Here is a 25,435-nt window from a genome sequence, read left to right on the forward strand (position 1 = left end):
ATGGGTGGGTGGATTTGACAATTCCTACACCTCGTCAGTTCTTTGGCGTCTGCCTTCATGGTGGGCCAGAAGTATCCTGCTCTTAATGCTTTGTGGGTCAGATTTCTACCTCTGATATGTTCCTCGCAGATGCCGGCGTGGATGTCCAATAGTGCTTGTTGGGCCTCCCTCGGGTTTAGACGTGTCAGGAGTGGACTTGAGAACCTTATTTTGTAGAGCGTTCTCTCTATCATCAGGAAATGGCTGGCGACTCCTCGGATCTTTCTTTCCATCATTCCCTCTAGTATCTTTCCTTTTATCTTGAAGTTGATAATATCCGTCAGCCAGGTGGACCTTCGGGCTCGACTACTCCTATAGGTGTCGAGCCCGGTTCGATGTACTTTGTAACTTGTACATCAACCCACAGTGACCAACGAACGTCTTGTAGGCTCGAGCTAGCTAGCTTGGATAGTGTGTTTGCCCTATTGTTCTTTTACCTAGGTATTTGCACTATCTCGTAGGATTTTAGCTCAGCCAGTCTTTTTCTGACTTGTTCCAGGTACTTGGCCATGGAGGGTTCCCTTAGTTCGTACTCTCCGTGAATAGCCGCAACACCTTGGCTCTGGCGGCGGTGGCGAGTTCAATTCCCGCTATCATTGTTTCGTATTCGGCCTTGTTGTGTGACGCCTCAAAGGTGAATCTTAGGGCATGTTCGAACTCGGCCCCCTCCGAGCTTGTGATGACTACTCCTGCTCCGGACCCGACAGTTTTGGATGACCTGTCGGTAAAGACTTGCCAAGCCTCTTCCGGGTCCTCACTCTCATTGAAGTGGGAACACTCGGCTAGGAAGTCCTCTAAGGCTTGAGCTTTTATAGCAATTCGGGATTGATACTTGATTTCGTGCCTTGACAGCTCTACTGCCCATTTTAGCAACCGACCGACCTTCTCGAATTTTTCCAGGGCCTTTACGAGTGGTTGATCTGTCATTACCATTGCATAATGTGCGTCAAAGTTAGGACGCAACTTTGTAGCTGCTATTGCGACAACGAATGTGATCTTCTCGATGAGCGGGTAGTTTTTCTTAGCCGGACCCAGTGCGTGACTTATGAAGTAGATGGGTTGCTGGTTTTTGCTTTTTCTCGTAATATCAGAGCGTTGACAGTGAATTCGGGGACGGCTACGTATAGGTATAACGTCTCGCCGGTCACCAGCCGGGCTAGGATTGGCAGTTCTTGGAGGTGGTTGTTAAGATCGTCAAAGGCGTGCCTTTGCTTCTCCTCCCACCAGAATTTCTTGTTGCCCTTTAGGACGTTGAAAAAATCCCTTGATTTGTCCGCCGACCTCGATATGAATCAGGATAGCGCTGCCATTCATCCTGTGAGCCTCTGGATTTCTCTGATTATGCGCGGTTCGAGGAGGTCTATGACGGAATGTACCTTTTTGGGGTTGGCGTCTATTCTCCTCGCGCTGACCAGGAATCCAAGGAACTTCCAGGACAGTACTCTGAACGTGCACTTCTTTGGGTTCAGCTTCATTTGATATTTTCGAAGGGACGCGAACGTTTCCTTGATGTCGTTCAGATGCTCCTTTTCGCTTTTGCTTTTGATGATGGCATCGTCGACATACACCTCGACATTTCTTCCTTTCTGGTCGACGAAGATTCTATAGACAAGCCTCTGGTAAGTGGCTCATACGTTCTTTATGTTGAACGACATCATCTTGTACATTAAGGTGTCTTTTAATATGATGAACGCGAACCTGACCTTGTTTGGCTCCCATAGGTGTACGTGGTGGTACCCCGAGAAGGCGTCTAGGAAACTTAGGATGGAATGGCCGCTTGTGGAGTCGACCAGCTGGTCGATTCTCGGAAGCGGGTAACAATCTTTGGGGCATGATTTGTTGAGGTTGGTAAAGTCGACACACAACCTCCATGCTCCAGATGCTTTCTTTACCATTACAACGTTAGCAAGCCAATCCGGATAGTCACATTTCTCAATGAATCCTGCGGACAGTAATTTGCCGACCTCCTCCTTTATGGCAGCTTCTTTTTCTGTCGACATGTTCCTTTTCTTCTGCTTAACCGATTTGGACGTGGGGTCTACGTGCATCTTGTATGCGAAGACGTCCTTATTTCTTTCAAGTACTCCAATCATTTGGTCTCTGAAAGTGGGCGACATGTCTTCGCCGATGATCACTAAGCGTCCAGGGCCAAGATCGACTATAGTAGTCCCTGCCACCGGTACTGATCGTTTGTGACCAGTCGACATTCTCTTGCTTGTGATCGCCTCTGCCTCTAGTGTAGGATGCATGGAGCTCCTTTGCACCTCTCGGCAGGAGTTGCTCCCGGCCGTACCAGGGTTCGGCTCGCTTCTCTTTATTGACGAGGTTTTCTTGAACGCCATTACGTTGCATGATCTCGAGGAGATCTGGTTCCCGTGAAGCTTTTCTACTCTTTCGACGTCTGACACGTATACTAATGTCAGTGCCCGAACAGTCATTACTGCATTGATCTCACCTAGGGTCTATATTCCGATCAACGCATTGTATTGTGATTTGGCGTCGATTACTCTGAAGGTGGCTTGCACCCTTTGCGACTGTGTTCCTCTGCCGAACCTAACGAGTAGCATGATGGTCCTCATCGGGGCCGAGGCCTCTCCCGAGAATCCATATAGTGCTCTATTGGTCGGCTTGAGTTGCTGATGTCCGAGCCCGAGCTGGTCGAAAGCGGGTCAGTACAGCAGGTTGGTGTAAGCTCCCGTATCGATCAGACATCTTCAGGCTGTTTGGGCGCTGATCTTTAGGTCGAATAAGAGTGGGTCATGGTGAGGACTCACTATGCGGTTGTGGTCGGACGCGTTGATTTTCAGTTCAGGTATTCTATCGGCTGACACGTCCTTCAACATGTTGCCGACCTGAGCGATTAGGTTTTGGAGGTCTTCATTGAGCTTGTTATGCGCGGAGCCTCCGTCGTCTTCCCTTGTGACCATGTGGATGATGGGGGTGCTATCCCATCTCTCATCCGCCCGTTCCTGCTTTGATCTACACGAGGCTTTGTACTTCCCTAAGTACCCGCGGCGCATGAGATCTTCTATTGCTTCCTTCAGTTGTCGGCACTCGTTCATATCGTGGCCTTTACCCTTGTGGTAGTTGCAATGCTTGTTCCCATCGCTCTCATTTTTTTATCTTAGGGGGATTTCTCCAGTTCCTGTTGTCCTTTTCTAGAGCGTATACCTCTGACATCCTCCTGTTCAAGGGCGTGTGATGTTGGAAACGCGGGAATGGTTTTTGTCTTTCTTATTTTGTCTCAATATTTCTTTGTCACTCCTCCCACTCTTCTGACAGGGTAGGGGTGAGTCTTCTTTTAAGCGTTGGGGAGGCGATGCCTTGTTCGAGCTCCTTCCACGCACTGGGGAAGTGTTAACAGTTGTAAACTTCTTCTGATAGTCCTCCTCTCTGATGTATCCGCTGGCCATCACCCAAGCCTCAACGAGGCTCTTTGGTGGCTTTCGGAGCATCTCGCTCTTCAGGGCCCCGTCTCTTAGCCCTTGGGTTAAGGCGAAGACCGCCATTTCGTTGGCGAGGCCCTTGATTTGTTGACTTTCCAAGTCGAAACGATGAATGTAGTCCTTGATTCGCTCTTCGCTCAGCTGTTTGAGCGTGAGCCGTTTGACGGTTATCCTCTCGTACCTCCTGTTTCCAGCATACTGGTCCCTGAAATGCTAGCGCAAGTCCCTATAGGATCTGATTGATCCGTCCGACAAGCCTCTGAACCAGGACTGCGCGAGCCTGACCAGGGTCACTGGGAAGACTTTGTACCAAACAGCGTCGTCCGCATCCCGCATTTCCATGTAACTCTCGTACGTAGGTAGGTAGATGTATGGGTTTGTCGTTCCGTCGAACTAGACTGTTAGCATCTTGATTTTTGGGACTTTCGTCCTTCTGATCTTTCCATCTAATGGGTTAGGCGTGGTTGGATGACTCGCTTTCAGCGACCGCTCCTAGGTCTTCATGTAGCCATCTTCCTCTTGTCTTTCTCGTTCAGGCGGGAGAATGCTGACTTAGTTTCCTTATCCTCCCTGCTTCTCTTAGAGATGCTCCTAGGGGGGGGGGGGGTATGATCATCTTATGATGATGCGGTCGACTCATGCACCGTATAGGTACGGGGTCTCCTCGCGACGTTTGCCACTCTCAACCTCCGTTTGAGTCTTTTCATCAAAAAACTTTCTGGGGTGATAGGAGTTGTACCGTCTTCACCATTCTCCTTTCGTGGTGGGGTTGATAGTAAACCCTGAGCTTGTTATAAAGCTTTGATTACCGTTGCTAACTCGTTTGGGCTTAGAGTTATGTGCTGGTTAGCTCTAGTCTCGGGTTGTGCCGGCGTATCGTCAGGGACTGCTATTCCCTTGAGGCGGGCGTTAGCGTCACCGACAATATTGGTACCAGGCGTCACCGCTTGGACTCGTGGCTGAGTGGCAGATAAGGTTGACGGAGATCTTGACGGTGCTAGGTTACAAGCGTACCTCGCACGCTTGGAATGTCCTTCTCCGGCATTTTCCAATAGAGGCATCTCTGGGTGATTCTTGCCGGACTTTTATGTAAAGTTTCCTACAGACGGCGCCAAATTGTTTCGGGTTGAAACAATCAAGTCAGTGTTACCCAGCCCAGAGTCAAGTCAACGCGCTCCTTTCGAATCTTTGGGTGATGGATGGATGTCCCTCTGCCTCTACCTTCGAACTGTCTCTACACACGTAACACACAGGGCTAAGGTAGTCTCATTTCTAGAGAGAGAAAGTAGTTATTTTCTTGTGGTTGGTGGTTAAATGATTCTGTTCTTTCCTTAAAAGGAACTTAGTCCCTAAGTAATTGTCTTCCCTTGGAAAAATCTAAGGAAGATATTTTATGTGGGAGGATGTGTACCTTACTTTTTGACTTTGCTACCGTTCGGACCCGTTTGACCCGCCGATTGGCGTGCGGGTCGGGTCAACTCGACGTTCCCCATCACCTTGAAACAAATAAGGGAATCGTCTACATATAGAAGGCGAGTAATGGAAGGACAATGTCGAGACTATTTAATTCCCTCAAGACGACCTTCAATCCCAGCATTTGTAAGCATAGTGGAAAAGCCTTCCATACACATAATAAATACACTAGTTTTGACCTAGTGCAATCCATGCACGGTATATATAAAATTTTTACTTTTTAGTGTACAACTAGTTTTTTATCCGTGATATTCACGGGTTTATTTAGATGCCACCTTTTGTTTCAGCTCTCTTTGAGTAGGTTTGTTTGTTATGAAATGACACTTTCATTTTTTATGATGTATTAGATTTTACTTTCATTGTAATATATTAGAAAATGAAAGACAGTCATTCGTGAAATAAATTGAAAGTAAAAATAAGTCGCCTATGAAACTTCAGGTAAGGATGAGGCCTACTTGTCTATATCGCATAGAAAAATGCCCTTTCCAACATTCATTACGCCAAATAAGACCTTCAGTAATGGTCAGATAATGCAATTACCGTTATTAAATAGAAACACGGAATCATTATTGCAACGACGGTTGTTAAATATATACCACACTTGTACAAACTCGCGACCGTTATATAACATCAATAACGGATCTATTGTATCGTTATCACAACTCAAGAACCGTTATAAAACTGTTGTTAAATATGTTTATGGCAATGGGTATACTTTTAAGAAACCGTTATTAAATCCTTATAACGGTTTCAAATCCGTTGTCGTAGTTTACAATTGACAACGTTTTACTGGTTTCAAAACCGTTGTCAAATATTATATATGATAACGGTTCATTTCGTTATCTTATTTAATTGAATGTCAAAATTTAACAACGGCTTTATAGCGTGCAAAACCGTTGTTATATTTATCTTTTGACAACGGTATATAACCGTTATCTATTTTTATTGATGAAACTTTGACAACGGTTCTGCTTAAATACACCGTTGTAAAAGTTTTGAATTCGACAACGGTTATCGTTCGTTATCTTATATTTTTGGCGGTTTGAATGGGAGGGAAAATATGTCAACGGTTATTTATCTAAATAAAGCCGTTGTCAAATAATTGTTTATGACGGGTTGTTTTTAACCGTTATCGTTTTTAATTAATTTTTTTTTTTAAAAATTGTTTTAGCTTGTTCTAGCATTTCTTTGAAATGTTATTTTTTCAGCGTTTAAATTGCCAGAAATGCTATTTTTTCAAAGTAGTTCTTTGAAAAATAGCATTCTAGCAAATTTGTGTAATCGCAAAAATTCAATCTTGCATCAACATATTACACCCCTTGATCAATTAAACCCAGTTTAAAAACAGTACATACAGGATGATCAAAAGCCTATACACAACTTCCTCAAAAAAATAAAAGAAGCCAATACACAACGACTCTATATATACACACGTACACATGGGCAAACTATTGAGATTCCGCTAATGAAACAACATACTGGCCCACATATTTCTCAACTGGGTGATGTCGTCTGGCGAATATTCTGAGGCTTTGTTGAGTCAAATCAGCTGAATTAGATAATCAACCTCTCGCATAAGCATAAATTAAATGATACGAGTAATTATTAAGATTACACTTACTAATGGCGTGATAAAATTGGGATCAGTGTTGCTTTCATATTTCCCTAGTGGACATAATCTTTTTTTTTTTGCTTCAAAAACACTAATTCATAAATATACACACATGCCATTATTATTTGCATATATATATGTAACACCCCCATTTATTTAGGAGCCTTTAGCAAGACATTCCCTAATAAATAGGACTGTTACCATCTCGGTTTCCCGAGGTAGTGAATAACAAAGTACAACAAACCAAAGTACTTTAGATAAAATTTAGCGATTACATGTTTTTTACAAATTAACCAACTAAAAACTCAATATAAATTTAATTACAACTCGCAGCGGAAATAAATAAAGTGAGTAAATAATCTATGTGGTCTAGACATCTAGTTAGACTGGCCAAGTCCTCACGCATTCCCATAAGCTCCCAACTCAACTAATCTTTAGTACATGTCAAATATGCTCCCCAATTATGGTTCATCACAGGTGTTCACGAATACACGGTCAACCACGAGGTAGAGTAAGAATAAACCAAACAACAATAATAATCCAACCAAAATAGACATCCTTCGAATTCTCATCACATCATCCGTACAACTCACTTACATCATTGACCGTAGCACAACTGAAGCAAATGTGGTAGGCCGACATTTCGTGTTAAAACAGCCGGGTTTCTCAAGCTAAATGAAGAGCACAAATGCAAAGATTTCATGGACAAAATGACATCATATGGTCCGCTTTTTGTCTCCTAAAGGTGCCAAGACATATAAAGAGCAAGGGCACTCCTACAAGCTGCCCATTTCACGCCAAAATGCTGCCAAGGCTGGTCCATTTCGGACTCTTATGATTAGTTTTAGGTGTAAAATGTCAACTTGTACTTTTGTTTTATTTCTCTTTTAATTAGGGCCCTAGGATTTGTTGTTAGATGTATGGCCTAGATTTAACTTGAGTCTCTATAAATCGAGCTCACCTATCCTTTGTAAAAATCAGATTTGGAGAAATGAGAATATGAGATTTTTTCAAAAAAAAAAACCAAGTCTTTGCTTAGTGCTAGACATTTCATCTTTGCTTAGTGCGAGAGAACCTCTATTTGCTTAGTGCTTTGGAGTGGAGTTGAGTCCTTGCTTCGTGATCTTAGATGAAAATACTCCTAGGCTTAAACTTGCTTCGTGATCTTGTTTAAGTCATATCCCTTTATCTTTCATTTTATGTTTGCACAAATAAACCCTCCAAAACAGCCCCCAAACCGAAATAATGCACACACATGAAAACAGCCTGTTTCAATGGTGATTAAACAGTCTGCCTGACTGTTTACTTTTGTTATTTTGGTCCTGTATTGTGTCGTTTGTTTAGATGGGCTTGTTCTTCGTTGTGGCTCCTCTTCCCTTTCTCGTTTGCTCATGCTAACACGAGAGTGAGGACAAGCCAAGCGGTTTTCGAGACCGTCCTATCCTTAGCCCGGTTTTAGGTCTCTTTTTATGTTAGTTTTGTGTCATTTGCAAAGGTCTCGAATTATGTTGCAAATTGTTGTTGTTTTGCTTCGTTTTGTGGCCTAATTTGGGCTGATTATAGACCACCCTCTTTATTAAGTGCAACAACCCCCTTAACACCGTGCTATGCCCAACTGGCAGTAGTACTTGTGTATCATGCTCACCCGGAAGTAGTACCTTTCATACTATGCTCAACTATCTGGCAGTAGCAATTACTTGCTATGCACAACTGGCAGTAACAATCACTTGTTATGCACAACTGGCAGTAACACACTCCGTGTTATGCTCAACTAAACAACCATCGCACCACATATGTAACCAACAACAATGAACAATAACAATCCAGTTATACGGCTCCGTCAACAACTTAGAATACACAAATACTCCGTCTCCAATACTCATTCATAATATTAACATTAACCTCGTCATCCATAACAATTTGATATAAGTTCACATAATAATAACATACGAGTTAAGTAGGAAATTCCTACCCTGCAAGCAAATTCAATTAAAGAATTCCTTCAACGTAACCGTCACCTAACAAATATAATAATATTTGCAATTACTATTTATTCTAATTACAAAACAATTAATCTTATTACAAATAATACGTAATTATTATAATTAAACTAATTATACATTCCGTAATTTAATGATGTGACTCATATTTGAGCATATTTAGTCCCCGAATTAGCCTTGTTCCTATGCTTTATAGTATATAATTGGGTCATTTACTATCTTTAGTTTCCCATTTTGCATATTCTTTGAGGTTTTGTTTCCTTGGTAGGAGAGGAGTGCAAACCTTGCATTTTCATGGCAAAATAGAGCTAAATTGATCGCATTCAATGACCAAGCATCAAAGAGAAGACGATACTAGAAGGCCTATATAGATAATAAAGTAGATTGCGCAATGATGAAAGGATCCTTGCATCCTCAACAAAATCCCCGCGGATTGTTGAGGAAAGAAGAGAAGAAAAGTGTCTGACCCAAGATCCGAGCGGATTGCTGCCAATCCGAGCATCTCCCTGCCCAGCAATCCGAGCGTCCCGACAGCAAGATGCTCGTCTTGAAGCCTCACAATCTAAGCGTCTCCCTCAGTGATCCGCTCAGATCTTCTTACATTAACCATCGTGCCAGCTTCCTAGACGCTCGGGACGAGCATATCTATGCGGGACTAACAAAACGGAGATGCGCATCTCCTTGGAGAGGAGCACTTCCTCAACTTTTCTTAAGGGTCTTAATAGTCATTTAAGCCCTTGGTAACCCTAATCTTTGTATCTAATCTTTAGTATAAATACCCCTTTGTACTACCTAGATTAGAAAGCAATCTTAATACTCTCTTAATCAAGTTGTAATCAATTAGTAATCTCATCTTAATCTTGTAATTAACTCTTAATCTAGTCTTAATACAAATCTCATTTCTTAATATTTCCTTAATTTCTCTATTGTTCATCATTTATTTTGGATAATTAGAAGATCATTTGGGTTTATTGGGAGATTGACAACCTTCCATCAATCATCAAGTACTTCTATTATTCTTTGCATTATTATTTTGGAATCTCCATAGGTATAATTCTCTTAGTCCTTTTAATTATTGTTAATCATTTTCATTCATTCATCATGTTTTGCCTTGTTAATGTGATTGACAACCTTGTTAGCATGTTAAACTTAATCATGAGTGAGTAGTTTCCTTAGCTAGGGTTAATGGGTAATTAGGGGAAACCAACATGGGGGAATGATTCATGCTTAATCTAATATGTTCACATAATTTATTTACTTTCTTGTTGTGATTCCAACTTATGCACATGTTATGTTTGATGAAATGCGAGCCTATGAATCCTTGCATTTTTTACCCATCACTTATCTTTTCAATGAGGCTTGTAAGACATAAACCAACTCGAGCCTCATTAGACCATGCATAATGTTGAATAGGGAGGATTAAGTCGACTTGTAGGTGTTGTACAATCTAATCGATTCGGCTCCGGGACCCAAACCTTCTTAGGGATTATAAGATATACACTAAGTCGATCCCATCACAACAATAATTGCTTGCTTATAATTTGAGAACATGTTTGTATGATCAACTCCCATGTATTCCCCTATGAACCCATGATACCCTAGTGCTTTTAATCAATTGTTTACACCTTCATTTTATCTACCTTGCTTTGTTTTTATTGTTGATTAGTTTTAATTGATCTCCTATCTCAACCCCAAATTGTGACACCCTAAGACACGACCATCTAAAATTGAAAATCCTACATCAATACCCGTCCCTTGAGATCCGACCTTTACTTGCCCCTTTACTAAGAGTAGTTTGTGAAGTTATAAATATTGTTTTGGTTGAGTAACTTTTGACGACGAGTTTTACAACACCACCATTTAATTTAATAAATTCCCGTCTCAAGCCGAGTCAACCCCAAGTATACCCATGTAAACCCCAAGTCAACTCCACATAAATTCTTATAAACTAACCCACTTAACTCCTCCAACATACACGTGTTACACCGTGTATCCATACAACCCCTAAGCCCGGCAGCCCACTTACCCAACCACCACCGTGGCCATCACCCCTCCTTACCCAGCCACGGTGGTCATCAGACCTGACCCACTTCAGCACCACCCTACACGAGTACACAGTTCCCTAATTTGCTAACAACAAACATAATTATGAACACGCCACCACTGACCACTACCTAATTAGCCACCTCACTCACCCACCAGCTAAGGTACCACCAGTCCTGACCTGCACCCACGACAACCCCGACCATGGCTCCCACGCAGCTTTAACACTAACAACATTCGAACCCGACGCAACGTATATAAAAGACATGGTTTTAACCACTATTCACGAACATCACCACCCTTCTTCACCACCAACTCAACCACCCATGACCACGGGTTCAGCCAACCCTTACCAATGCCATCACCCTCCACACATGGCCACAAAAAAACGCCCTAGCCAACCAAAACCATCAACACCACCAACAACAATATACACGTGACAAATCCGACAACCACCCCACAAGCCACAACCTGAAACTCCCCCTGACCCGACACAACCATTAACGGCCAACCACCATGCCCTAGTTACCCTACTCACGACACCCACAACAAGAACACTCACGACAACATACAACGACAACCAACCTTTCGAAATTCCGGTACCACCACGCAAAACACCACCCCTGACCACCTACTACCACCCAATGGCATTGACTAACCACCCTGAGCCAACCCCAACCCAGGTCCAAGTCAGATAAGTCAAAGCCAAGGTGTTAAACCCGTGTAACCCATGGTACAAACACAACAAACAACCAACGTAAAACACCAATAATATCCCCCTTCCCGCTGGTCAACGGTGGTCAAACGTGGGTCCGGTCATACCCCGGTGGTCCACAGTCATGGTCACGGTCATAGTTAGTCATACGGTGGTCTAGTTTACAAGTTATAACGATTACAAAATCAATACATTATTTTATATGACGGTCTTACCTTGAGACGATAATATAAGCTGAGTTCTTCCCTTTTCTCCCTTCTAAATCTCCTCTCTCTTTCTTTCTCTCTCTCTCTCTCTCTCTCTCTCTCTCTCTCTCTCTCTCTCTCTCTCTCTCTCTCTCTCTCTCTCTCTCTCTCTCTCTCTCTCTCTCTCTCTCTCTCTCTCTCTCTCTCTCTCTCTCTCTAACTGAGATTATGAATTTTATGAGTGAATGAGGTCTCTAATTAGGTCATACCATCTATTTATAGTGATAAGGTAGGTCATATAGAGCGGTATAAGGAAAATGTAATTATTATATTATTATTATTTACAAATACAATTACTATTAGGATTATTGTAATTATTATTACTATGTTCCAAATATTCGGCCCAACTCGTCTTCCCGACTCATCCATTATTTTATTATTAATTATCGTCTAATTTGCAATTATTAATACAAATACCTTTTTTAATTAATTATCCGAATTATATAAATTATTCTTTATAAATTCCTATCAAATTACGGGTATTACAATATATGGCTAAAGTCATACAATAACAAATGACATTATTGAAGGTTGTAAACTTACTCAGTTATCATCTCTACTATACTATCAGAGGGTTTGCCTTCGCGAGAGTCAATCCAGTACACTGTTTTTGTTTCCACTTGGATTGCCAGTAGCACCCAATGCTTCCTATTCAATTTGGGACATTGAACTGTTAGTTCATTTACACGCATGTAAGCATGTTAATAATAAATTTATAGAACCGTGATTCATTAAAATAATCATGTACTATACATACATATTCTCATTGTAGGGGGCAAGCCATAGTTTTTTGGTCGACATCAACGGACGAGCGATACTATTGATTTGTTCTTCTTATGAAATTCTGTGCACAGAGAACGCCTTAGGACTCAAGAATCCGTAGGCGTGAATTGAGAACTTCCACTTTGCGATCTGATTATTCAGGTACCTATTACGCCACATGGAACGAAGAATATTATTGTAAGTGATAATTTAAACAAACATCATTATTCGTAAATGGAAATAAATAAATAGTTTTATTAATAAAACTTACTTCATCCAAATCAAAATGTGAACAATATCTAAATTGTCAAGGTCGACAAATTCCATCAGTTGCTTCAGGTCTAATACGGCTATATCAGCTTTGCTCATAATTTCCTCTTCAATATTAATAATGACTACATCCCCTCTAGGTGACCTCTTTACAGCCAGGTTGTGCAAAGCCTTCAGCGAAGTAGTTTTTATTTTTTTCTTGTATGCACACGATTCATAATAAGAATCATAAGCAGGCTTGACTGCAACAAAAGTAGCTGGCTTATATTGTATGTCCTCTGGTTTTGTTTTTGGGGGAAGACGTAGTCCTTTCGGTGACTTTGTCCGTTGACGTAGTAGTAATTGCTTTAGCTGCCGCCATGGCTTTGTTTAACTTCTACAAATGTAAAGATTAAAGTACTTACGATATGTTAATATTCGTACCCTAATATATTTAAAGAACAAGTAATAATTAACGTCTGCATATAGGTACCTCGGGGATGAAAACATTGATGAGGTTGTCAGGCCATTGCACATACGAGCTTCGGGCTTCTCTCAAATAAGTGACCACTTCATTAGGAAATGGTACTTTTACTTCCCCATACTCGTCTTTATATAATTGGGACACTTCCACTTTCCTACATTTGTCACGAAGGGGTATACCATGAACCTTAACTTGTTGAAGCCGGTCGTAATCGTGCACGTATCCTAACTTGTTGAAGCCGGTCGTAATCGAACACATATCCCCTGGTAACAGCAACTTTCTGTTTCCTCTGTAAATAGAACAGACGACGAGCCACCTTGCAATCGCCCTTCACGACGGCTTTAATCAATTAGACACATACATTCACTACCTTTAATAAATTTTATAAGTAAAAAACATGTATGATATGAATAATTATAAACTAGCAGCTATTACCTTTTTCGTTGTTGAGAAGAACATCTGATCATCAACTACCTCCACCTCATCCTATGTCAGGGCCTTCCTGGCTTCCTCTTCCTCTTCAACTGCCTGATATTGATCCTCGGTTCCCACCTCAGTCTCCTTTGCCATTTCCTTCTCCCTTGCCATGACATCCTCGTCTTCCTTATATACATTAACACTTGTCCATATAACACGTACTGATTTTCCAAATCATATAACACACTGTATATAAGACATAAATATTATTACCTCTTTTTCCTCCTCCTCCTCCTCCTCCTCCTCCTCCTCCTCCTCCTCTGCTTCCTTTATAACTTCTTAAACCATATCCAACTCGGGAGCCGTAAAAGACGGTCTTTTTCTTTAAAATGTTCGTCTTGTTCCTCTCACTCATAGCCTTCATCAAATAATTTGTATCGAGAAACGTAAGCATGACCAAACACTAAACTAAGTATACTTCTTTACTTATTAAGTTACCTTAAACTTGTCAGACTGCCTATAAGCGATATAGCTATCCCAATGGTCCTGACTGACATACGGATACTTCTTTTTTGGTGGCTTCTTGTTCATCTCCCCGGTTTCCTTATTGAACAAGTGGTTCTCAGCAATATTTAGCTTTCAAGATCTGAGGGCTTCCCCTGTCTTTTTTTTAAGGTACTTATCATACTTTTCGGGGACAACGTAAGCTAACTGCATATATGATGAGCATAGTTGGTACAAGTGTTTCGGCCAATACACATATCAAGTAGTAACTTAATTTTAGCTAAAGCATTTATTATTGTATATACATCCCTTTATTCTGTTTATTAGCATGGTATTCCGTATTTTACTCAATTAACTGATACGCGGCGTACTGAGAGGCACATACTGTCTTACACAACAACCAATCCAACTCGCATTATTAATAAACAAATAATAACAATGCATACTTATAATAACAAACAAATCTCTAGAGAGGAGGGTTTATTACTTCTTTAAAGAGGAGAATCCGGATTGATCTGGCGGCGGCACTGGCGATGATGACGATGACTGCGATGAAGATGGGGTAGGCTGGTGGTTGAGGGGAAGCTCAGTGTTTGAGGATATTATGTGGGGGGAGAGGAAGCTCAGAGTATATATATGTGAATAATACAAACACTTGCAAGACTTTGTTTAATGGAAACTAATAAACACGGTATAAGAAAAACCGTTGAATTTTGCTTCCAAACAGACAACGGTTTTGTTTGAAACCGTTATAGATTAGTATAATCTAAAACGGGTTAGAAATAACCGTTATCTTAAAGCTTTTCATTTTGTTTGATTTTACCGCCAAGAAATAAAACATCATTTTTATATAGATAACAACAGCCTGAACCGTTATAACTGTAAACGTCTTGAACAACGGTTTAGGTATAACCGTTGTATTTTATATTTCACTTTGTTTGATTTTAACGCCAAGAAATAAAGCATCATTTGGTACGATTTTTCCCTAACCCGCCTGCTGCAACAGCAGAAAAGTTTACAACAACAGTTTGATGTATAGAAACAAGACAATAATTACACATGACGTAAAATATCTTGTTTGGATTGCTGATATTTTCACGGCTGTCGGGAACATTTTTTGGATTTGCTAGTCTCTTCATTAACCCAAATACCTTCATCATGATCATCTCGTGTATATATATGTTTGGAATGTTAACATTTTCAATATCATTACCAAATTGCGATATAGCACTGTGATCAAGTCGTTCAAATTCGACATCTTCATCATCTGGAATTCGGCGATGGAAAGATAGAACAACTGACCACTTCTTATCCATAGGATCGGTAACATAAAACACTTGTTTTGCTTGTGACGCTAATATAAAAGGATCGTCCTTGTTTCCAACCTTGTCAAAATTCATTAATGTGAATCTTAAATCATCCTTTCTAACACCATTGTTGTTGTCAACCCACTTGCACCGAAATAGAGGTATCTCAAAATCCATGTAGTCTAAAACCAATATCTCTTGAATAACTCGATAATATTTCATTGTACCCAAAATAGGATTTTTATCCTTTGAACTAGCAAAGTATATTGCCTCAGAATTTACGCAAACTCCACAATTTTACATTGTGCTTGCCTCATTTTGAATGCGGGTGTAGAAAGTGTACCCATTGATCGCATACCCGCTATAAAAAGTTGTACGAGCATCAAGACCGAAAGCGAGATGTCGTAGTCTGGGTGGGAAATCATCAATTGGGTTCTCATCATCGTAAATATTATCCTTAAACAAGTCACTAAATTGCTTGTTATGCTCATTTGTGTATACCACCTTTCATTCTTATGAGGGTGTTTTCCCTTGAGGTAACGCTGGTGTTCTATACTGTAAGGCTGGACATAATCATTATTAGAAAGAACTTATGTATGAGCTCTATGTTGCATGTCAAATGACATATCCTTGGAAACACAACCCCTTACACCTTTTCCATTCATCCAGTCACTATGACGATTCGTAGGAGCTCCAATTAACTCATCCAAGGAGAGGTACACGTAACAATACGAAAGTGCTTCATCGATAATTGCTCGCTCAACAATACACCCCTCTGGACGATACCTATTAGATGTGTAATCCTTGTAAACTTTCATCAATCGTTTGAATGGGTACTGATATCTCAAATACACTGGCCCGAGATATAAAACCTCTCGGACTAGGTGGACAGTCAAATGAACCATGATAGTGAAAAATGAGGGAGGAAAATACATTTCAAACTGACAAAGATTGGTGACGGGGATGTCCTGCAAAGTTTCTGGTTCATCGGGATCAATGACTTTATTGTTGATTGATTTGAAGAAATCGCAAAATCTAATTATAACATGTCGAACCTTTGGAGGTAGAATGGAACGAACGGCCACGGCTAGTAGTTGTTGCATCAATGTATGACAGTCATGTGACTTTAAACCAGTAAGTTTTAGGTCCTGCAACGAAACAAGGCTTCTAATATTAATCGAATAGCCCTCTGGCACCTTAATACAATGCAAGCATTCGCAAAACTCTTTTTTTCTCCTTTTCTGAAAGAGTATGAGCTGCAGGCGGCAAAAAAGTAAAGACATCCTTTTGGTTTAGCTGCCAGCTCGGGCCTAATACCCATCTCAACCATATCATCCCTAGCTGCCTTGTTGTCTTTTGTCCTACCCGGAACATTCAGCAGAGTATTGATTATATTATCACAAACGTTCTTTTCAATGTGCATAAAATCTAGGCAATGTCTAACCGAAAGGTCACGCCAGTACGGAAGTTTGGTAAAAAATATAGATTTTTTTTATAACCACAAGTAGACTACCTAGGTCCCTTCTTCCCATACGTTATCTCAATATCTTTCAATTTCTCATACACTTCATGACCATTCAAAATATGAGGACTCCCACGCTACTCAGGACACCCATTAAACGCCTTGTGAAGCTTACTGAAGAGTCTATCACACCCGAAATACTCGAGAGGGGGGGGGGGGGAGTGAATTGAGTATTTAAAAATCATGCCTACTTTTTATTTTATATCAAGGTAATTAATTACTTAAAGTTTATTGATTAAACTTTAACTAATTAAGTAATTGATTATGAACATAATGAAATGACTGAAACGAAAGATGCAAAGACACACGATATTTGAAGTGGTTCAACTTCACACGTCGAAGCCTACGTCCACTATTCTCAATTAATAATTTTAGTACCTTACTCCGGATTACAAAATTATCAACCCAACTCGTATAGTTAACTCTAACTATAACTCGATTTGAATATCACTAGATATTCGATTTGACTATCTTAAGTTACTAAGTAAGCACTTGATTGTTCTTCTAAGTGTTCACACAATTGAACGAGTAAGAAACAATATGAAGTACTATTATCTTATGACGTAATCTTAAGAAAGATAAGCAATTTGATGAGCACGACTTTTCGCAATATTTTCAAAAACAAAACAATAAGACAATTAAGAATTAAACTCAAGTTTTGCAAGGATTGTTGTATTTCGAAAAGCTTGCTTAAACAAGGAATGATCAATTGTATTTATAATAGAAGAGGGAACTAGGGTTTGCACGAAACCCTAGGATGCCGTGAGATAGGCGGCAAAGACTTCAAGAGATAAATCTTGTTCTCTTTCCTAATTAAATCCAAGATATTATAGTTTAGGTAAATAAGATAAAAGTAAATCTTATTTGTTATCTAAAACTATATCTTTTAAGAAGTTAGAATAAGCAAACAAATCAAATCATATATTATAAAGATAGGAAAATATCTTATATAAATATAAGCTAGATTTGATTAGATAGTCTACTTAAGCACAACAACCTCACACGCCTCAATGGTTTGCAGCTCACGGCTGAAACCCTAGGCCCGTGCCCATCTTGGATAAAAACCTATCTTCATGGATTAGGGTTAGGTTAAATAGACTAGCAAACCCTAGGTAGCATGACGACCCGTAAGTCGTTTTACTAACCAATAGGGATATGCAAGTCATCCATTATAACAACCCATAATTCAGCTCTACTATATACACAAATGATTTCGAAATATGTTTAAAGAATTCTATCCTTTGAAAAATGATTTTAAAAACTATTAAAATCGTGCCATTAAAATGCTACCTAAAGTTATAGTAGAAACAACTATAACTTTAAGTTTGGTTAGTAAAGTTATAGGTGAAATAGCTATAACTTTGCTTTCCCAATACTCTTATCTTAAGAAACCGTCATTAGATGAAGACCTATACTAACTAATCTTCCTGTAGATCTTCAGTAAAGGATCTTCTCTTTATCTTGACCAAAAGCTCTTCATCTTGAGCTTTGTTAAAGACTTGATTTAGCCTTTTGCTTGAATAATCATCATACTTGATACTTGTTATAGTTGCTTATGATGCTTTAAGAACCTTCAATGTTGTAGCTCAAGCTGCTATAACATGACTTGAATGATGCTTCACAAATCTTCAATGTTATAGCTAAGAGAGCTATAACATTACTTGCTAAACTTGTAATCCTAAGTTATTCTAACAAAGACTAAACAAACGATTACAAGCAAGAGTATATATAAAACGAAGCACACACTTGTCATTATCACAACTTAATCATATATCTATATGGTTCAACAAATTCCCCCTTTTTGATGATGACAAGTCTCTTAGGATTTGTGACTAAGTGTAAGTTCCCCCTCAACATAATACTATAAAAAGTCATAGACAGTTGAACACAAGAACAATCACTTATATACAAAGTATAGCATCTAAGGACCTTAAGAGATTAAAGATTGCGACAAGGAGCAAGCTTAGGCAAATACTTAAGTCACGAAGATTTCTTCCCCCTCTTGACATCATCGAAAAGACGAGAAAAGACATAAAACAACTAGAATGATATGAGTCGAGACACGGATTAATCATGCAAGGAAATATTAGAAAACGAGAAAGTAATCTACATAAACAAGCCAAATAGAAAATAAGTGTACTACAAACCAAACTAGTCTAATTGCCAATTGGGCCGAATAAGAACAAGTATTTAAGCCAAATGGGCCGAATGAAAAGCAAGCCAAAATGGGCCGAATTAGACAATTATTCAAAATATAAAATCTAACAAAATAAAAGGCAAGGAAAAGAGGAGGACAGGTTTAAGGAATGTCACGTTTCACGACATTGGGATTGACATAACCGGGATGGGTCCTAAACTCAAGAGAGTCAAGACGATCAAAGCATGAATGGACATGGTTAGCTTGTGCCGTGAGACACCGCTCAAAATTAAGCACCTTCATTGACAAGGCTTGAGTAGCCTCGTACACAACCCGCATATCCTCATGCATAGCCTTCCCTTCCTTCCACAAAGCCCCACCTTGACTAGCTAAGTTAGCCAACGAACTAGAATGACGAACACACTCCTTGGCCGCCATAGCCACATCCTTAGCCATAGCATCAACCCGTGCTTCAAGCCCATGCAAATAAGCCAAGACTTCACCATGATCCGAACTCTTCGAACCCGAAGCCTCACTCTTGTCTTTTCCCAAACCCGAGACCAACTCCACAACCATCTTATTTTGTGCATCCAATTTCTCACAAATACTTGCCATAAACACTTCCAATTTTTGTTCAACAACCGAGACCACATCCGACGATTTCTCCACCACATTCCCTTTTGCCAAAAACACCAAATAAGGTCCAATAGCACCGACTTTCATCAATTTAAGATGAGTGTCAGACATCTCATCTTTCACCTTGACACCATAGCTAGAAATTCCAATCACCCCTTTTTGTTCCAAAAGCCGAGAGACCCACATACCATATGGCAAATCCAAAGTTGTATAAAACTTTTCCTCGGTGACACAAACACTTGTTTGAACGATTTTATTAAACACGAGATGAGGAAGACTAACTTTAGATCCTTCAAGCCACTTAGACAACAACACCATCTCATAACTAGACAACTTATCACGACCACCCCTTCTCGGAACAACCGTGTTCCAAATGAAATTAAGAAAGAATTTCAATTTTGGGGTAAATGACCCCGCAAGCATGTTACTTGACCCCGTAGCATCAACATAAAACGACTTCTTAATTGTAAGCTTTTCTTCCTCCGTCACATCTCCCCATTCTGCACTCGGATTTATTTCGATCCCATCATCAGGGACCGAAAACAGAGTACAAAAATCGGTAAGGGAGATTTTGACTTCGGTATCATTCACCACCGCATGCAACACATTATTTTTGACAGAGACGGAAGAATAAAATTGGATTACCTCAATAGGATAAACCGGACCAACAAAGGAACAAACTTTCTTCCATTCTTGAAAATTCAAGAAGTCCTTAAAGAACTGTAAGGCTTCGATTTTTCCATACCACTTTTCGGAATAAATACGACCACCATGAATACCGTATCTCATAACATAGTTGACACGGGTTCTTTCATCCGCGGTGAGTTGAAGCTTATCAAGCCCCATTGATGTTGCATTCGGCATGTATTCTCGAAACATCATCCTTTGATGACCTTCTTGATTAGCTACAACCTCAGTTTCTTCCACCGAATCTTCAAACCCCACGGCCTTCTTTTTCTCTTTATTTAACTTCCGTCTTTTCCCTTCTAAGTTTGGATCAACCCGGTTATGATCGGGGTTAGTTGGTTTTTGGTTTGATGAAGGTGAGGGAGTTTTGATAGGGACATAGGTTTTGTTGCATGAAGGTTTGGAGGACCCGGTCCGAGTTGTGGACCGAGTTGATGGTGAGTGAAAACGGGTTGAGGGAGGAGTCATGATGATGAAAGGATTTTGGAGGTTGAGTGTGTAGAAAAGTCTAAAAGGAAGGTCTTTGGGTGTTGTGTTTGTGATGGTGACGGTAGGAGGAAGTATTTATGGGAGCATGGAATTTATTATGGTAATAGTGGTTTAAGGGAAATAGGATAGTGGAGGTGGCGTGTGGAGAGGAGTTAGGTAAGTTTTTGATTTTTTTTAACAAAAAAAAATATATTTACCATAATATAAACAAGTGGTTAGGGTAATTTGTCTATAAGATATGACAAGATATATTGAGATATGGTAAGATATGGTAAGAGATAAATTTGTGGGAATTTCGGTTTTGGCAAGAAATTGGAACAATTGGTTACGACTTTTGGCTCATAATAAAACTTAAGATATATATGACTAGAAAATGGAATATTCTCATAATATAATATAAATTTGACATAAATAAACGTGCAACGAAAAATACGGACACAGTCATACAATCTCGTCAAATCCAGTCGCTCATATAGAGAATAAAATATTTGTGACAAGTTTAGTTGCCACCAATTAAACCAATTTCCAATCGTAAAATCTCAAAACGTTCTCTAGCCAATGCTTTGGTAAAAATGTCAGCCCATTGTTTCTCTGTACTACAAAATTCCAGTCTTATGTTGTCTTTATCTACATGATCCCGTAGAAAATGGTGTCTAATGTCTATATGCTTAGTTCGTGAGTGCTGTGCAGGATTTTTAGATATAATGATAGCACTTGTGTTGTCACATAAAATAGGTATACACCCTACATTAACACCGTAATCACATAGTTGTTGCTTAAGCCATAAAAGTTGAGAACATACCAGTCCAGCAGCAATGTACTCGGCTTCAGCAGTAGATAATGCAACGGAATTTTGCTTCTTTGACCCCCACGTGATAATACACGGTCCAACAAACGTCGCTATGCCGGAAGTACTTTTTTTGTCAAGTGAACATCCTGCATAATCTGCATCTGAATACCCTATGAGATCGAAATTACACTCAAGAGGATACCACAGATATAATTTAGATGTACCAATAAAATACTTCAAGATTCTCTTAACTGCGATCATATGCGATTCTTTAGGGCACGATTGAAATCGAGCACATACGCATACACTAAACATAATATCTGGACGACTTGTAGTTAAATAAAGGAGTGAGCCAATCATACCTCGATAAGTCGTCTCATCGACAGACTTACCGTTCTCATCCAAGGTCAACTTCTTCTCAGTGCCCATAGGAGTTGGCTTAGAGTTAGAATTTTCCATACCGAATTTCTTGATTAGCTCCTTGATGTATTTTTGTTGGTGTATCATAATCCCTTCAGGAGTTTGTTGGATTTGGAGTCCAAGGAAGAACTTGAGTTCTCCCATCATGCTCATCTCGAATTCGAGGTCATTAAATGAAAAATACTTGCATAACCGATTATTAGTTGAACCAAAAATAATATCGTCAACGTATATTTGTACAACTAATAAATCAGAAACCTCAGTTTTCAGGAATAGGGTTTTATCGACAGATCCTCTTTTAAAACCACTTTCAAGAAGATATTTTGACAATCTGTCGTACCACGATCTCGGAGCTTGTTTCAAACCATACAAGGCTTTATCTAATTTGAAAACGTGGTTTTGAAACTTGTTATCGAGAAATCCTGGGGGTTGTTCAACAAAAACCTCCTCATTCAAATAACCGTTAAGAAAAGCTGTTTTAACGTCCATTTGAAAAAGTTTAATTCCTTTATGAGCAGCAAATGCTATTAATAATCTAATAGCCTCAAGTCTGGCTACAGGAGCGAAGGTCTCATCGTAGTCAATTCCTTCTTGCTGATTATACCCTTGTACAACCAATCTAGCTTTGTTTCGAACAATAACTCCTGTATCGTCCAGCTTGTTCCTAAACACCCATCTCGTACCGATAACCGTTCGGTCTTTAGGTCTTGGAACCAAATGCCACACTTTGTTTTGTTCGAACTATTGAAGCTCTTCTTGCATAGCAACGATCCAATCTGGTTCGGCAAGTGCTTCTTTGATATTTGTTGGCTCAATGGATGAAAGAAAGGAGTAGAATGAGCAAACGTTGTTAAGTCTTCTACGAGTTCGAACGCCTTCATTCAGACTTCCTAGGATGGATCCCATTGGGTGAGAATCTTTATATTTCCATTTCTTAGAAACAGGAGGCACATCTTCATCTGAACTTGTCTCGCCTTCTTCGAATGATTGGGGTTCAAGACTTGTTCCCCCTGAATCCAAGTCTGGGGTTATAACAGAATCAGTTATAACTTTGGACTTAGTTCGTTGATTAGAAGTTGAAGTTATAGCTCCATCAGTTATAACTTTATCCTCCAATTGCTTGGATTGAGAAGAGGTTTTAGTATCATCAACTAAACTCTCAGTACTCTTTCCTTTATCATTCGAAGGGCTTCCTTGTTCATCATTTGTGCCCTCAATTTCTTTATCTTCCTCATCCAATTCTGGAAGTTCATCCCTGGATAATCGGAAATCAGGTTCGTTCAAATCTTCTTCCTCATCCTGTTCAGCTTTGTCAAACATATTATTCTCATCAAAAACGACATGGACACTTTCTTCGATGCATAAGGTTCTTTTATTGAAAACCTTATATGCTTTACTATGATTAGAATAACCGACAAACACCGCTTCGTCACTTCTGGGATCGAATTTACTTAATCTATTCTTACCATTATTATGGACAAAACATTTACTCCCGAAGCAACGTAGATGTGATATGTTAGGTTTACGTCCCCTGAGAAGCTCATAAGGAGTCTTCTTGAGGATGGGTCTAATCAAAGCTCGATTATGAACATAGCATGCAGTACTAATAGCTTCACCCGAAATTTCGAGGTAGCCCACTACACAATAACATTGTGCGTGCCATATCCTCCAATGTTCTATTCATACGTTCAACAACACCGTTTTGCTGTGGGGTTCGTGGTGCCGAGAAGTTATGCCCAACACCATTCTCCCTACAATATTGTATAAAAGCTTGATTATCAAATTCGGTGCCATGATCCGTACGAATGGAAACTAATTTTGATTTATATTTATTTTGGGCAAGCTTCATTAGAACTTCAAATTCTTCGAAAGTCTCATCTTTTGAGTTGAGAAAGATTGGCCAAACAAATCTAGAATAGTCATCAACTAGAACGAAGACATACCTGGATCCACCTCTACTTCTTACCTTCATTGGGCCACAAAGATCCATATGCACGAGTTCTAGTGGTTCTTTGGTACTTACTATTCTCTTGGGTTTGAACGATGATCTAACGTGTTTGCAACGAGCACAAGAATCACATAGGGTTTCTTGATCGAATTTGATTGATGGAAGTCCTTCAACCAGATCCCATTTCTTTAGCTTATTCAACGTTGTTGAATTTATGTGAGCAAATCTTTTGTGCCAAAGACACGGATCATCTGTTGTTACTTTCATGAATGTGAATGAATTAGTAGGAATATTATTTAAATCAATCATATAGACATTCCTTCTACGGTGTCCTTCAAGCACAACACTACTCGTTCCTTCAATTATTATTCAACAGGAATCTGAATGAAAGACAACTTTATTTCCTTTGTCGCACAATTGAGATATACTCAGTAAATTGTGCTTGAGACCACTAACAAGATAAACATCACTAATTGCATGAGAAGAGGATATTCCAACTTTACCAACACCGATGATCTTACCCTTCTTGTTATCACCAAATGTGACCTTACCTCCATCGAAGGGTTCAAGTGAAAGAAATAAATTTACATCTCCAGTCATGTGCCTTGAGCATCCACTATCAAGGTACCATAGGTTATTTTCTTTCACCACAACCTGCAAAATGATTAGATACAGTTTTTAGGTACCCAAGCTAAGTTGGGTCCTTTGACGTTAGTCACTCTAAAAACTAGATCTTTTCTAACCCAAACCCTTTTTATGACTTTACGTTTTGGAGGCGAATGGGTTTGTTTAGGAACCGTCTTAGGTTGAGTTGTGGGTTCCTTATGTCAAGGTCTTTCAGGTTGTTTGGGGGGAGCTTTGGTTTCGAAGGGCTCTTTAGGTTTAGGTGTTTGTTTTGATTTGGTAGCCTTCTTGAAATCAAAGCTCATATCGTAGAACCAACGATGATCATTGTTGCGTTCCTCACTTGTACTTGGTTCTGATGGGGTACAATCATTATCTTCGAAAATAGTGTCGGATGCTTTAACAAAGTTGATTCCTTTTCTTAAATCCTGAGCATATTTGACACAATTTTCTTGGATATGTCCAGTATGACCACAGTAATTTCAAATCAAATATTCTGGTAAATTCGTATATTTTCTCCTTCTGAAATCTTGTTTGGAAGGGGTTGATTTGCATTTAGAGTGATCTCTACGACCGTAGCACTCATATCCTAATCCCATTTTCATATTATTATCTGATTGCTCAGTTAGGAAATTTAGGACACGTGTTCTACCTTCCCATTTCTCATGAACTTTCCTAGCATGCAAAAGTAATTCCTTCAGGGACTCTATTTCTTTGTTGCATTTAGAATGGTCTGACTCTACGACTTTGGGAGGATGAGTCTCTTCATAGTTGTCACGAAAGTTCTGGAATCTATCATTAAGAACTCGAACCATCTCGGTATGCGTTCTTTTAGTATTTGAAAGAACAGTCTTAGATTCCTTTAATTGCTGAGTTAGAGATTCAA

Source organism: Silene latifolia, chromosome X, assembly GCF_048544455.1.
Source record: "Silene latifolia isolate original U9 population chromosome X, ASM4854445v1, whole genome shotgun sequence".
Lineage (NCBI taxonomy): Eukaryota > Viridiplantae > Streptophyta > Magnoliopsida > Caryophyllales > Caryophyllaceae > Silene > Silene latifolia.